This window comes from Lissotriton vulgaris, chromosome 2_1 (assembly GCF_964263255.1).
Source record: "Lissotriton vulgaris chromosome 2_1, aLisVul1.2, whole genome shotgun sequence".
Classification (NCBI taxonomy): Eukaryota; Metazoa; Chordata; class Amphibia; order Caudata; family Salamandridae; genus Lissotriton; species Lissotriton vulgaris.
The window spans coordinates 32,162,102-32,176,558 of record NC_141687.1 but is presented as its reverse complement, the minus strand read 5'-3'; the positions used below and the strand labels follow the sequence as shown (position 1 = coordinate 32,176,558).

Below are 14,457 nucleotides of genomic sequence, written 5' to 3'. Positions count from 1 at the left end.
GTGGAAAAGTTTGGTTATACGCTGTGACGGGGCAAGGGTGTCGGAACCTCAGACTACTGCAGAATGGTGGACAGCCACACCTCTTTTACCGTGCCCCTTGTCCCCACAGAATACTCCTGCGTCATGGACCGAAGAGGACGAGTCAGTCTGGATCCCGATCAGTAATTCAGACGGTCCCTTTAACACTTCGGACCAAGGAAACGAGTCTCCACCCCCTGAGAGCGTAACCGCGTCAAAAGCCGGAAGGACAGAAACCTCAACGGACAGCGTTTCCCCAGGAGTGGAGGTACACGTGGAAGACGACGGGAGTTACCAGGACTCGGACCAGAAGGAGAACGACACGCCTGGAGGCCAACGGTTCCACGCTTCGCCCCGCCATGTTCCCACGGGAGGAGCGTTGCTCCAAGAGGTACGGGGCCGGGTAGCGGGTTGGGTCGGGCGGAGGAAGCAGTAGTGATTTTTCCTGTAGAAAAGCCCTAAACCCTCTGCCCCTGCACGAGCACTTCCTTTCCCCACCTTTTAGGGGTAGATTTAATTAGTGCACGAGCTCACGGCGGTTCTTCCCTCACTCCCGGTCCCTTGAGAAGTATCAGTCCATTTCTTTGTCCTGACCCTCGTTTCCTTTTCTTTGCCGGTACCGGAGTGGAACCAAAAAGACGACGCCCGGTGTGGAATACGGCCACCTGAAGTCCCGAATCGACCCAAGAGAAAAACACATTTTCTTTGCTTAATTTTCCAGGACTGTGTTTCATGAAAAAAACTTACGTCCCAATAAAGCCTTCGTTAAAACCGCTACTGAAGGCACCTGTGTTCCTCTTTTCATCAGCTCCAACTGTAGAACCGACAGTACCCAGTTCAAATCCCAACGTTCCGACCCCCTCGGGACAACTGGTGTCAGAAGTGGGATCACCATCCGTCTGTAAAGAAAAGATGGAGGCCCTAATTGACCATATCATTAAAGGACAGGAGAAATTGGAAAAAGCGATGGAAAATAAAATGTCGTCCGCACAGGCAGACCGGGATATGTTCACAACAACGATAACCACTCAACTGGAAAGACTGAAGAGTATAACACCTTCGCCACAGGTCGTCCAAGGGGAGGTTAGAGTACATACCCCCCATCCCCCAGGTGTGGCCCTACAGAAATACGTTTCAGGTGAAGATCCGGACGCATTCCTTATAAACTTTGAAAGGGCGGCCCGCGCACTGAGTTGGCCAGAAGAGAAATGGCCGTTCTTTCTAGCACCTCTTCTCACCGGCGAAGCCCAGTCAGCCTATCAGGCTGCCCGAAAAGATGCGGTCCGAAAGGAATTCCAAGATATGCTACAACTAGGGGTCATACGGCCATCCCAGAGCCATTGGTCGTCACCCATAGTGATGATCCCCAAACCGGATGGGTCCAAACGGTTTTGTATGGACTTCCGTGCTTTAAACGCGGTGTCGCATTTCGATACCTACCCTATCCCAAGGGTTGATGATTTGATAGAGAAGATAGGTGATGCCCGTTATATAACAACTATCGACCTCACAAAGGGGTATTGGCAAGTGCCCCTTCGGGAAGAAGATCGGAAAAAACGGCCTTTGTGACAGATGATGGGGCTTACGAATTTACGGTTCTGCCCTTTGGGTTACATGGGGCCCCAGCGACTTTTCAGCGCTTAATGAACCTAGTGTTACAGCCCTACACTGCATTCAGCTCGGCCTATTTGGACGATATAGTTATTTACAGCCGAGATTGGAAAGAACATCTATTGCATCTGACAACCATCCTCTCTGCATTAAGGAAAGCGGGACTTCACATTAATGCTAAAAAATCAAGAGCCGCCTTTCACACTGTAAACTACCTGGGTTATGTCTTGGGAGAAGGGTCCATAGCTCCCCAAAGTGAGAAAGTACGAGCGATAGCAGCCGTCCCTTTTCCATCTAACAAAAGAGATCTACGAGCTTTTCTAGGACTGGTAGGGTACTACCGTAGGTTCATACCTCACTTTGCCGAGATAGCAGCCCCTTTGACTGACCTCCTCAGAAAAGACACAAAACCCAGTGAATTTAAGCAACCCTCACCAGAGTCCTTAAAAGCCTTTCAGTTCTTAAAAACCACCATGACTACGGCACCAATATTGACCTCTCCTGACCATTCTAAACCTTATATTTTAGCTACAGATGCCTCCAACGTGGGCATCGGTGCTGTACTGTCCCAAGTCAGCAAAGATGGCATAGAGCACCCGGTTTTGTACGTAAGTAGGAAGCTGTTTCCGAGAGAATGCAGGTATTCCACTATTGAAAGGGAGGCCCTGGCCATAAAGTGGGCTGTAGAAAAGCTTAGATATTACTTGGAGGGAAAACCATTCATCCTTCATACAGACCACGCGCCCCTGAAGTGGATACATCAAAACAGTAGCCATAACCCTAGAGTCTTGAGGTGGTTCCTGTCCCTACAACCGTATTCCTTTACCATACAACACCGTAAAGGAAAAGACAATGGTAACGCAGACTTTCTTTCGAGGGTATTCCCTCTCCCCAAACGGGAGAAGCCAGGGGGGGAGGAATGTGACGGGGCACGGGTGTCAGAACCTCAGACTACTGCAGAATGGAGGACAGCCACACCTCTTTTACCGTGCCCCTTGTCCCCACAGAATACTCCTGCGTCATGGACCGAAGAGGACGAGTCAGTCTGGATCCCGATCAGTAATTCAGACGGTCCCTTTAACACTTCGGACCAAGGAAACGAGTCTCTACCCCCTGAGAGCGTAACGGCGTCAAAAGCCGGAAGGACAGAAACCTCAACGGACGGCGTTTCCCCAGGAGTGGAGGTACACGTGGAAGACGACGGGAGTTACCAGGACTCGGACCAGAAGGAGAACGACACGCCTGGAGGCCAACGGTTCCACGTTTCGCCCGCCACATTCCCACGGGAGGAGCGTGGCTCCAAGAGGTACGGGGCCGGGTAGCGGGTTGGGTCGGGTGGAGGAAGCAGTAGTGATTTTTCCTGTAGAAAAGCCCTAAACCCTCTGCCCCTGCACGAGCACTTCCTTTCCCCACCTTTTAGGGGTAGATTTAATTAGTGCACAAGCTCACGGCGGTTCTTCCCTCACTACCGGTCCCTTGAGAAGTATCAGTCCATTTCTTTGTCCTGACCCTCGTTTCCTTTTCTTTGCCGTTACCGGAGTGGAACCAAAAAGACGATGCCCGGTGTGGAATACGGCCACCTGAAGTCCCGAAGCCAAAGAATCGACGCAAGAGAAAAACACATTTTCTTTGCTTAATTTTCCAGGACTGTGTTTCATGAAAAAAACTTACGTCCCAATAAAGCCTTCGTTAAAACCGCTACTGAAGGCACCTGTGTTCCTCTTTTCATCAGCTCCAACTGTAGAACCGACAGTACCCAGTTCAAATCCCAACGTTCCGACCCCCTCGGGACATACGCTCTAGTGAGTAAGGCAGTAAAGACAACAACTGGTCCTCGACATAATTTTGCCAATAAGAATAATCATAACCTTCGATCCAGTTAATTAACTCCACATCCAGACTAAATCTGTAGTCTTAATGGCATAGAGGATACTAGCCCACACCCTCAGAAAAATAATATTACAGTAAGTGCCAAAGAACCAATGAAACCAAAGAAAGTCCAATTGGGACGATTAATTTAATATACCATATAGCAATGTTTGAAAATCAATGTATCTATGTACATGTATTTACACAAATCATAAAGCAAAATACACTTTTTTTTAAAAAAAAAGAGAGAACGTGCACAGAGAAAGATAAAGTAAGTACTCAAGTGAATGATCAAGAAGATCAGAAAACAGTGTGGATGATTTATATACAAAGGAATAATGAGCCTGTCCTAGGTAATGCTTGTAAAAAATACTTCTTTTTTACTAGCTAAATGCTATATACAATTCCTTAGTCCTTCAATTGCACCATTGGCAATGAAGAGAGGGGGTAGGGGGTGGACAAGGGACAGGGATTAGTAGGTACAGGCTCCCAAGGGGGAATGTCGTCGACGTTTCGACCCAACCATGTAGTGGGTGGGTCAAGTCCTCAATAACGGGTCTTCATCAGGACGGAGTAATAGGGGAATGTCTCTCTCAGAGTGCACGTCAATTAAAAACAATCATTGGGCACCCTTCCGTAGTGCCTTGTCAAGACAAGGTGCGTCGATTAGTCCGCACCCACAATGTGAAAGTATCCAAAGTTATACTACAGCGTTGGTTCACCGCTGTTATTCAAAACTGTATATCAGGCCAATCTGACACCGATTGTTAATGCGTTCGTTCACCGGTATTGTTATATCTCAAGCGATACAGACACCCAGTGCCCGTGTCTTCTATATGGGCGAGAGGTATTGTGTCTCTCTTCTCTCTGTAGCTCCGCTTTAGTCGCGCACAGCTTCCCACACGAATTCGCGTTTTGGAATGCGGAAGCCGGATCCGGCTTCCGCATTCCAAAACCTCTCGCCCATATACCTCTCGCCCATATAGAAGACACGGGCACTGGGTGTCTGTATCGCTTGAGATATAACAATACCGGTGAACGAACGCATTAACAATCGGTGTCAGATTGGCCTGATATACAGTTTTGAATAACAGCGGTGAACCAACGCTGTAGTATAACTTTGGATACTTTCACATTGTGGGTGCGGACTAATCGACGCACTTTGTCTTGACAAGGCACTACGGAAGGGTGCCCAATGATTGTTTTAATTGACGTGCACTCTGAGAGAGACATTCCCCTATTACTCCGTCCTGATGAAGACCCGTTATTGAGGACTTGAACCACCCACTACATGGTTGGGTCGAAACGTCGACGACATTCCCCCTTGGGAGCCTGTACCTACTAATCCCTGTCCCTTGTCCACCCTCTACCCCTCTCTTCATTGCCAATGGTGCAATTGAAGGACTAAGGAATTGTATATAGCATTTAGCTAGTAAAAAAGAAGTATTTTTTACAAGCATTACCTAGGACAGGCTCATTATTCCTTTGTATATAAATCATCCACACTGTTTTCTGATCTTCTTGATCATTCACTTGAGCACTTACTTTATCTTTCTCTGTGCACGTTCTCTCTTTTTAAAAGAAAAAAAGTGTATTTTGCTTTATGATTTGTGTAAATACATGTACATAGATACATTGATTTTCAAACATTGCTATATGGTATATTAAATTAATCGTCCCAATTGGACTTTCTTTGGTTTCATTGGTTCTTTGGCACTTACTGTAATATTATTTTTCTGAGGGTGTGGGCTAGTATCCTCTATGCCATTAAGACTACAGATTTAGTCTGGATGTGGAGTTAATTAACTGGATCGAAGGTTATGATTATTCTTATTGGCAAAATTATGTCGAGGACCAGTTGTTGTCTATACTGCTGAATACCCAGGTCCTTGGACTACATTGGGTCAACCCCTGTTCTATAACTAGTGAGTAAGGCGGCATTACTGTGGCTGTATTGTCTCTACCCCTAACCGCCAACCAGCGAGCGACCCATTGTAACTGCGCGGCTAGGTAGTAGTGTTCAAAACAAGGAGCAGTCAGGCCCCCCAGGTCCGTTGGCAGGTATAGCTTCGCCAGCATCAGTCTATGTCTAGAGGTGCCCCAGATAAAGTCCTGCAGCATCTTATTGAGCATAGTATAAAAAGGAAGCCGGGATAAATAACGGTAAGTTTACAAAGTAGTACAGGAGGCGGGTAAGCATGACCATTTTAGCAAGCACCACTCTGCCCCTAGTTGTCAGTGGGAGCGTGTTCCAGAAGCGTATCTGCGACCTGAGCGCTGCAACTGCCCTCCCAAGATTCCCATCGAACAGGTCAGCTGGGCGACGATATATCTGTATCCCCATGTACCTGAAGGTGCCCTCTTTCCACTGGACTTGTGTACCCCCGAGGCGGAGTCCTGGGTCCTCGGTCCCTTCACTGAAAGCATAAAGGCAGGATTTACCCGCATTCACTCGGAGCCCCGAGATGGCAGCAAAGGTGTGCAGCAGCTGGGCAAGCTGTTCGGGTATGCGTCCCACGTCCCTCACGAATACCAGCAGGCCATCAGCATAGAGCGATACCTGATAGACTGTGTCTCCCATCGGAATACCATCGCCGAGAGTCGTTCGTATAGCTACGGCTATGGGCTCGATCGCTAGCGCGAACAGTAGCGGGGACAGAGGGCACCCCTGCCGAGTGCCTCGGCCCACCGCCACCGCCTCTGAGATGTAAGGCCCAATCGCACCCGGACTATGGGGTTCCTGTATAATAGGTCGATCATGTGGAGGAACCCCATGTCTAACCCGTAGCGTAACAACACCGCGGATAAATAGCCCCATTCTAGGCAATCAAACGCCTTCTCTAGATCCAGAATTAGGCACCCTGCCCTGGGCCACTCCCGTGTGGCCTCAGCTGCCACCCTGAAGTACCTCCTGAGGTTCAGTGACGTAGATCTCGCAGGGACAAACCCGTTCTGATCAGTGTGGATTAAGTGAGGGACCACCGGCGTCAACCTTTCCGCTAGCACCTTTGCAAAGACCTTATAGTCCACGTTAAGCATCGCCAGAGGCCTATATGAGCCCAGGGCCATGGGGTCCCTGTCTGGTTTAGGCAGGGAAACCAAGAACGCCTCCAGCATAGAGGGGGGCAGTGATCCGTCCTCCACCGCTACAGTGTATAACTTATGGATTAATGGCTCAGGGTTTCCCAATATGCTTTATAGTATTCAGCGGGCAAGCCGTCCGGCCCTGGGGTCTTCCGGGATTCCATGGACTGAATCGCCTCCCCGACTTCTTCAAATGAGAGGGGCGCATTGAGCATCCCAGACCTTCTCCCACTTACGCGGGCAACCTCTCCGTTGATATATCGGTTTCTCGTTTGTCATGCACCAATCCATGTCACGCTCCCACTCCCTCACTATTGGGGTCCCAGCCACCCCACAAAGCCATGCAATGTTCCGGTTAGCTACTATAAGGCCTAATGTCAGTTATATCTTGGCATATTTTGGTGATGGGGCCTCTCCCCAGATATGTAAAATAAATGTTTCCGCTATTTGGGGGGGGGGGGAGGGGGGGGGGCTCCACCGTAACCTCCCCATGATTCTTTGTAATTCTATCCAGAGGGTTTGGATCATTAGGCATGACCATATGATGTGGAAGAAGGTACCGCTAGCACCACAGCCCTGAAGGCAGAGATCTGTTGGGAGCGAGGTCCATGGCCCTAAGTGCTGTGCGTGAAAAGTAAGAACGGTGTAATATATGTAAAAAGATCAACCGGAACCCTGCATGTATGGCTGCTTTGGGGAAGGTCCCTAGTGTCTCTTCCCATTGTCCGTCATCACAATCTCCAATGTGTTCCTCCCATTTGGTCCTAAGTGCTGTGAGAGTGTTGGGTAAATTATTCATAGCTTTTTGTAGTTCAGGGAAACCGTTTATTTGGGCAGTGGTTCAGTTAGGACTCTATCTTCTCGGGGGAAGAATCTAAAATGGGGTTCCCACTGGAGATGTGTGTCCTGAGGGCATGTTGGAGCTGGAGGTATCTGTAGGCTTCAGTGGTGGCCAATTCGTAATGGGTCTGTAGCTTCGCCCAAGTATGTATGTTGCCCTCTCTCCACGCATCCCCCAATGAGGATATCCCTAGAAGGTTCCACGCTTTGAAACCCTGAAGACTGCGCACTTTGGAAAGTGCATCACTATTCCACAGGGCGGTCATGTCAGTGAGCCTCTCCCGCCAACCCAGAAATGATGTGGCTGATCTCCAAATCCGAGCTACTATATGCGTCTGGGGAATACATTTTTGGCCTTGATGGAATTAGAGTATACCCTGATAACCTTTAGGTCCCATCAAGAACCTTTCCAGCCTGAAGGCAGGATCACCCCAGGGAGCAAATACCCAATTGTTTGCTATTGCTAACTGCAATGCCTAATAGTATCTTTTAATGTCAGGGAGACCAATGTCTCCATCGTACACTCGAGGCAGCAACTTGGAGGAGCAATCCGTGGTGGGGTTGCGTTCTACAAAAGCGAACTGAGGAGGGATCCGGTAGTCTGGAAGAATTTATCCTGTATTTGATGGGGGCTACTTTGTAATATGTAGAGCATTAGGGGTAAAGTCATCATTTTAAACATCACTGCTTGCCCCAAAAGGGAGAGCGGGAGAGTCTTTCAGTGTTGTACATCTGATGCAAAGTGATCAAAAAGAGGAGCTAAGTTTAGACAACAAAATAAGATGGAGTCCATGGTGACATGCATGCCTAGACATTTGAAATGTCCTGCGGTCAGGGGAAGGCAAATACTTGCAGGCAATGTGGCATGGCACCTGTTATTAGGTTCATGAGGGATTTCTCCCAATGTACAGTGTATTCGGAGTATTGGCCAAAGATTCACAGGATGTGAGTGAGCCAGGTGATTGTCACAGGGGGGCTGGTTACATAGAAGAGGCTATCATTCGCATATAAAGAGATGCATTCTTCCCTTTTTCCCCTAGGTGATGCCTCTAACGATCGGGTGTTGTCCGACCCATGTCGCCAAAGGCTTGAAGGCAAGGAAGAATATCCACAAGGAGCGGGGCATTCCTGTCTGGTTCCTCTGCTTAGGGTGAAACTACAGGACACAATGCCATTCACCTTGACATGGGCCGTTGGGTCTTTTTATAATAAGTGCATCCAACCCAGAAAATCGGGCCTGAAGCCCATGCTTTTGAGCATTCCAAACATGCAAGTGCATTCCAGGGTGTCGAAGGCCATTGAGGCATCCATTGATAGGACCACAATGGATACATCATCACTTCATAGCCGGCCATCACTACGTACAACATGTGCAGGTGAAGACAAGTCCCTCTGGTTGGCATAAAGCAGGATTGGTCGGGATGGACCAAAGTAGTTATTACCTGGCGCAGCCTGCAAGCAAGTAGCTTGGCTAAGACTTTAATTTCAACATTGAGGAGGGCGATGGGTCAATACGAGCTGGATCTCTCCGGGGGCTTTTCTGCCTTATGGATGACAACTATAGTCGCCAAAAGCTGGTCGGCTGGAAGTATGTGTTCGTCCGTGCTTCCCTCCACATAAGTATCTGCAGAGCTAGTTTGGAGGCGAGGCGTTTGTAAAGTTCAATTTTGGGTCCCATTGCCTTGCCGGAGTTCAATGCCCGTATTGCCATTTCCACTTCGTGCGGTTCAATATATGCCTCTAAGAATATGCGGTGTTTCTCTGAAAGAGTAGGAAGTTTGATGTCTCTCAAAAAATTGTGAATGTCTGTGGGTGACCACCAATGTGTTTTGGTGGAATACAGGTGTTCATAGTATTGCGCAAATGTGTCCGCTATACCCTCTGGGTTGGAAATAGTTTTGCCCAGGTCCGTAGTGACATGTGGCACTCACCCCCTCGCTCGATCCCTCTTTTCGAGCCATACGAGTAGTTTCCCCATTTTGTTGGCACACTTCATATAGGCATAGCTGAGACAGGGTATAGGAGCTACTCGCCCTCTACCTCCATTAAGTTTCTATACTCTTTCTGCTGGAGGCAGAGAGTGTGAAGGCAGTCTTCGTTTGAGCCAGTACCTCCCTCCCTCTTCAAGGTTCTCATTTCGCTCTCCAGAGCGAGGAGTGATTTTGCCTTCTCTCTTTGTCGCCCTACTAATAGTGAATATGCACTGCCCTGTATGACTACCTTACGTTTATAGATTCCCATGGTTGTATCATTCCCAGTCGTCGGAATGGAAGTCCCCGGTATACATAAAGAAGCATTTGCAATGCAATAGGTCTCGCATTAGGAAAGTTTGAGCTATTGGTACTGTAAATGACAAATTTTTTATTTATGTGTTGGTTTTGAAAATAGCGAAATTAATAGCTTTGTCATTTACAATGCCAATAGTTTTAACTTTCGCAAATGTGACACCTATAGCATTTGTAATGCAATATGTGTTGTATTTACGTGACCTACATGTATTGATATTACAAATAAAAATGGCTTAATTTTTTTAAGAATTAATACTTAAATAAAAGTTATTGTAATTTATAATGGCAATAGCTTTTGTAAATATTTAACGATTATGTTCATTGTATTTTATTGTGACGGAAATCCAAGAACAGAAGTGAAATATTAACATCTTTTGTGACATTTGTAATAAAGCTTGAAACATTGAGAGAACATATTTGAACCAGTTGTTGTTGAATGGTTGCACATATTGATGCTGTGGTGGCGCTCAGTGATGTTGTGGTGGTGACGAGTGATGCTGTGGCATTCAGTGATGCTGTGGTAGCGCATAGTGATGTTGTGGTGGCCCTGAGTGATGCTGTGGTGGCCCTGAGTGATGCTGTAGTGATGCGCTAGCTAGATAGAGTGAGTGCGATAGATAGAGTAAGTGCGATGGATAGATAGAGGGAGGGCGATAGATAGATAGACAGATAAAGTGAATTTATGTTGCATTGAGTAGAGTGTAAGTATGAGGTGTGCAATTATGTTGCATATAATTATGTGGCACTGAGTGGTATTTGGAGTGTATGTTCCATTACAGAGTGTGTGAGGGTGCAGAGTGTGTGAGGGTGCAGAGTGTGTGAGGGTGCAAAGTGCGTGAGGGTGCAGAGTGCGTGAGGGTGCAGAGTGCGTGAGGGTGCAGAGTGTGTGAGGGTGCAGAGTGTGTGAGGGTGCAGAGTGTGTGCGGGTGCAGTGTGTGTGCGGGTGCGGCGTGTGAGGGTGCGGCGTGTGAGGGTGCGGCGTGTGAGGGTGCGGCGTGTGAGAGTGCGGCGTGTGAGGGTGCGGCGTGTGAGGGTGCAGTGTGTGTGAGGGTGCAGTGTGTGTGAGGGTGCAGTGTGTGTGCGGGTGCAGTGTGTGTGTTCGGGTGCAGTGTGTGTGTTCGGGTGCAGTGTGTGTGTTCGGGTGCAGTGTGTGTGTGAGGGTGCGGGGTGTGAGGGTGCGGGTGTGAGGGTGCGGGGTGTGAGGGTGCGGGGTGTGAGGGTGCGGTGTGTGTGGGGTGTGAGGGTGTGGCATGTGAGGGGGTAGTGTGTGTGAGGGTGCAGTGTGTGTGAGGGTGCAGTGTGTGTATGGGTGCGTTGTGTGAGGGTGCGGTGTGTGTGTGGGTGCGGTGTGTGAGGGTGCGGTGTGTGTGAGGGTGCGGTGTGTGTGAGGGTGCGGTGTGTGTGGGGGGTGCAGTGTGTGAGGGTGCAGTGTGTGAGGGTGCAGTGTGTGAGGGTGCAGTGTGTGAGGGTGCAGTGTGTGTGAGGCTGTGTGAGGGTGCAGTGTGTGTGAGGGTGTGTGTGAGGGTGTGGTGTGTGTGAGGGTGTGGTGTGAGGGTGCAGTGTGTGTGAGGGTGCAGTGTGGCTATAGACATGATCTATCAGCCATAAACAGGACCCGGCAGCTGTGCTCAGATCTTAAAGGGAGCAAACTTTCCAATGAATGAAAAAAATAACAAATAAGCTGTGTGTGAGGGTGCAGTGTGTGTGAGGGTGCATAGTGTGTGAGGGCGCAGAGTGTGTGAGGGCGCAGAGTGTGTGAGGGCGCAGAGTGTGTGTGGGTGCGGTGTGTGTGGGTGCGGTGTGTGTGGGTGCGGTGTGTGTGGGTGCGGTGTGTGTGGGTGCGTGTGTGGGTGCGGTGTGTGTGGGTGCGTGGTGTGTGTGGGTGCGTGGTGTGGGTGTGGTGTGTGGGTGCGGTGTGTGGGTGCGGTGTGTGTGTGTGGGTACAGTGTGTGCAGTGTGGGTGTGGGTGGGTCAAACTCACATGTGCTTCTAAAGCAATTATGTGGCTCTAAAAATCTTTACGCTTTGATATGGATGCAGACTGCCTTTTGTCTCATTCACTATGAGCCCACGCTGTCCTGCAAACATACTGCAAGAGTGAAACCCATCACTTACATGTTGTGAAGCTATATGAAGACATGAATGCGAACCAGCCACAGCAAGATAATCATCTACAGGGGAGCGACCGGAGTGTGAGTGCTACCGTTCAAGATATACCCAACTAAATACACAACTGTGACCAAGAAGATGCCAAGTTGCATTGCTGAACGACGCCGGTCTAAAGATGTTTCCTACATTTTTTCAATGTGGTCAGACATTGTCATTGAGCAGTTCAAGAAACAGTGGAGTGTCTCGTTTTTTTCAAGGCATAAATGCCCAGAAAATAGTTCTCTATGATTTTGGTTGGTTTTTATTATGAGGATCATGGTTCAAGCCTGATGTAACAGGAAATGCAGCCGACACATGTTTCGCCCAAAGTGGCTGGCACACCCAGGTCTTTCTCAAAGCAAAATATCAGAAATAACAGTGTTTCAGTCTTAGTTTAGTCTTCACAGCACATGAAAATATAAAGATCTCTACGCTTGTCATAGAGCAGGAGGGGCTGGTCAACAGAGGCTCAGGTGACCCAACCTGTTGGCAGCGGATGGTTCAGCGTTAGAGATACTAATCTTTCAGCGATTCTAATGAATCAGTTATCATTACAGTAAGTAAACACACTGTTACACAACTGCTGGGGTGAAAAACAGGTGTGGCACAGGCATGTGATTACCCTACGAGTCAGTGTTCTAATAACAGTGCTGTGCACAGTGTGCGTTTTACAGGTTCTCTTAAACATATGTACATTTTAAGTGTGATGAATCCGCACGGGGAGATTCCAAGGTACGGAATGTTACCACCCGTGCTCCGTGTTATTCCCAGGACTTCCGGTCGTGATCCATGGCAGACTAGGAGGGATGGGTTCAGAAGCTGTCTGTCTCCATGGCGCCTCAGACACAGTGCTGCGCTGGTGCCTTGAAGAAGGATGCTCTCTTTGCAGGCACTACTTAAGATCAGACCTTCTGTCCCCGTGTCTGCCAGCCCGCAACCTTGGTGACTAGCGCGAGGCCGTACGGGCAGTAAGAGATGCTACGGTGCCTGTGCCCAGTGACACTGCCCTGCCTAGCACAACATTCGCACTCGTACACGGAGGCGAGAGAGTGGGGCTAAATGCCCGCAGTGCTGCAATGAGCAAAACCGTAATTTGGACAAAGTCACAGCTCGACAGGACTCTATGTTCAGTTTAGGTCACAGGGCAGCAGAGTCCAGAAAACGTCACTGAGTCCTGAGCGTAGAGCAGTTAAGGCGGCTGGCTTCTTTCAGGGCAAGGGGCCTTTCAAGCGGCCTCATTATCTGAGGGAATATAAACTGGTGCCACAGCTCTCTCTATAATATCCCCACACTGGACACCGCGTCAGGGGAAGCCTGTCCTCCCCAAAGTGTGACTTAGCTCCGCAGGGTTCCCCGCTCTAGTCGGCTAATGACATCGACACTCCTTAGGCCCCCTGGAGGGCTCGTCATCTACATCTTCATGTGTAGGTAGACTTCTGATGTGCGGGGCGGGAGCATCGACTTCATCGGCGTGACGTGTACTCTAAGGTCATCTGTGACGTCGATATGGAGAGCTGTTTCGAAATGGGGTTTACCTTACCTTTGGAAACGAGCATTTGACGTCAAGGAACACTGACCCACGTATGGAAAAGTCAATGTTTTAGCAGCTGCAGTGGAAAGATAAGAGCCGCTGTTGCTGCCGGCGATATCGACAGTAATGACACGTTTTTGACGCAAAGGAAGTTAAATCGGAGAGAAAAGTTTCTTTAGAGATTGAACTCCCCTCGGAGATGCTGACTTCCACCCCGCCCTTTCTTTTTTGCTGGTGGCAGCTTTGTTTTTTTCTAGATTTATACAGCGGGAACTCGACCCGGAGTTATCGGAGAGCCTACATGAGCACCAGTTACACAGGGACACATTCGGGGAGAAGCTGAGTAGACGCCGAGCTCAAACCTGGTTCAACAGCTTCGAAGTCGGCAGCTCTGGCCGTAAGGCAGCCTCTCCCCATGGCAGTCTCGGAGAAGAACGTCGCTTCACATACCAGCCAACAGGACAGGCGATAACGCCTTCAAAATGTGGGGCCTGCGACACGTGTGTCCCTCAGCCAGAAAAAAAATGGGATCCTCCTATTCTGAAAGACTACCCAAAATAAAATGTCAACAAATGCAATTCCTTTTCCATTCATAGTAACTTCAAAAACATCTTTGCAACCTAGCGCACTTATACTTATTCAAAAACAGCAAGTAGTGCGACGTAAAACACAGACAACTAATGCACCCAGAAGAGAAAAATGCATAAATAACTAAATAAATAAATACCGCAAATCACCGCCGTCACTCTGCCGGCCTGCGACCAGGAAGTCAGGCAGGCCGGCGCGACAACAGGAAACAGGAAGTAGGAGGGCGGGAGCCTACCCCGCCTCCCACGGAAGAGCCGCGATTAGACGGGGCCGTGTTTGGAGAACCGGAGCAGGCAGGAGCCTACCCTGCGCCCCGGTGCCGAAGGAGGGAAGAAGAGTCATGCTGCCGGGCCCTGCAGCTGAGAAGAGCCGCCACACGAAGGAAGCCGGTGAGTGGGTTGCGGGTGGGGGCGGGGGGGGGGGTGGGGAGCATGTGCGCGCGCGAGTGCCGGGGGGGTGGGGGGGGATGTGCGCGCGCGA

At 49.2% G+C, this 14,457-nt stretch overlaps 1 protein-coding gene across 3 annotated transcripts in view; it reads right to left on the bottom strand.

The window, feature by feature from the left end:
- The window catches only part of STK16 (serine/threonine kinase 16), a 291,111-nt gene that overhangs the window by 18,976 nt on the left and 257,678 nt on the right, over nucleotides 1-14,457 (bottom strand). The window lies entirely within an intron of this gene.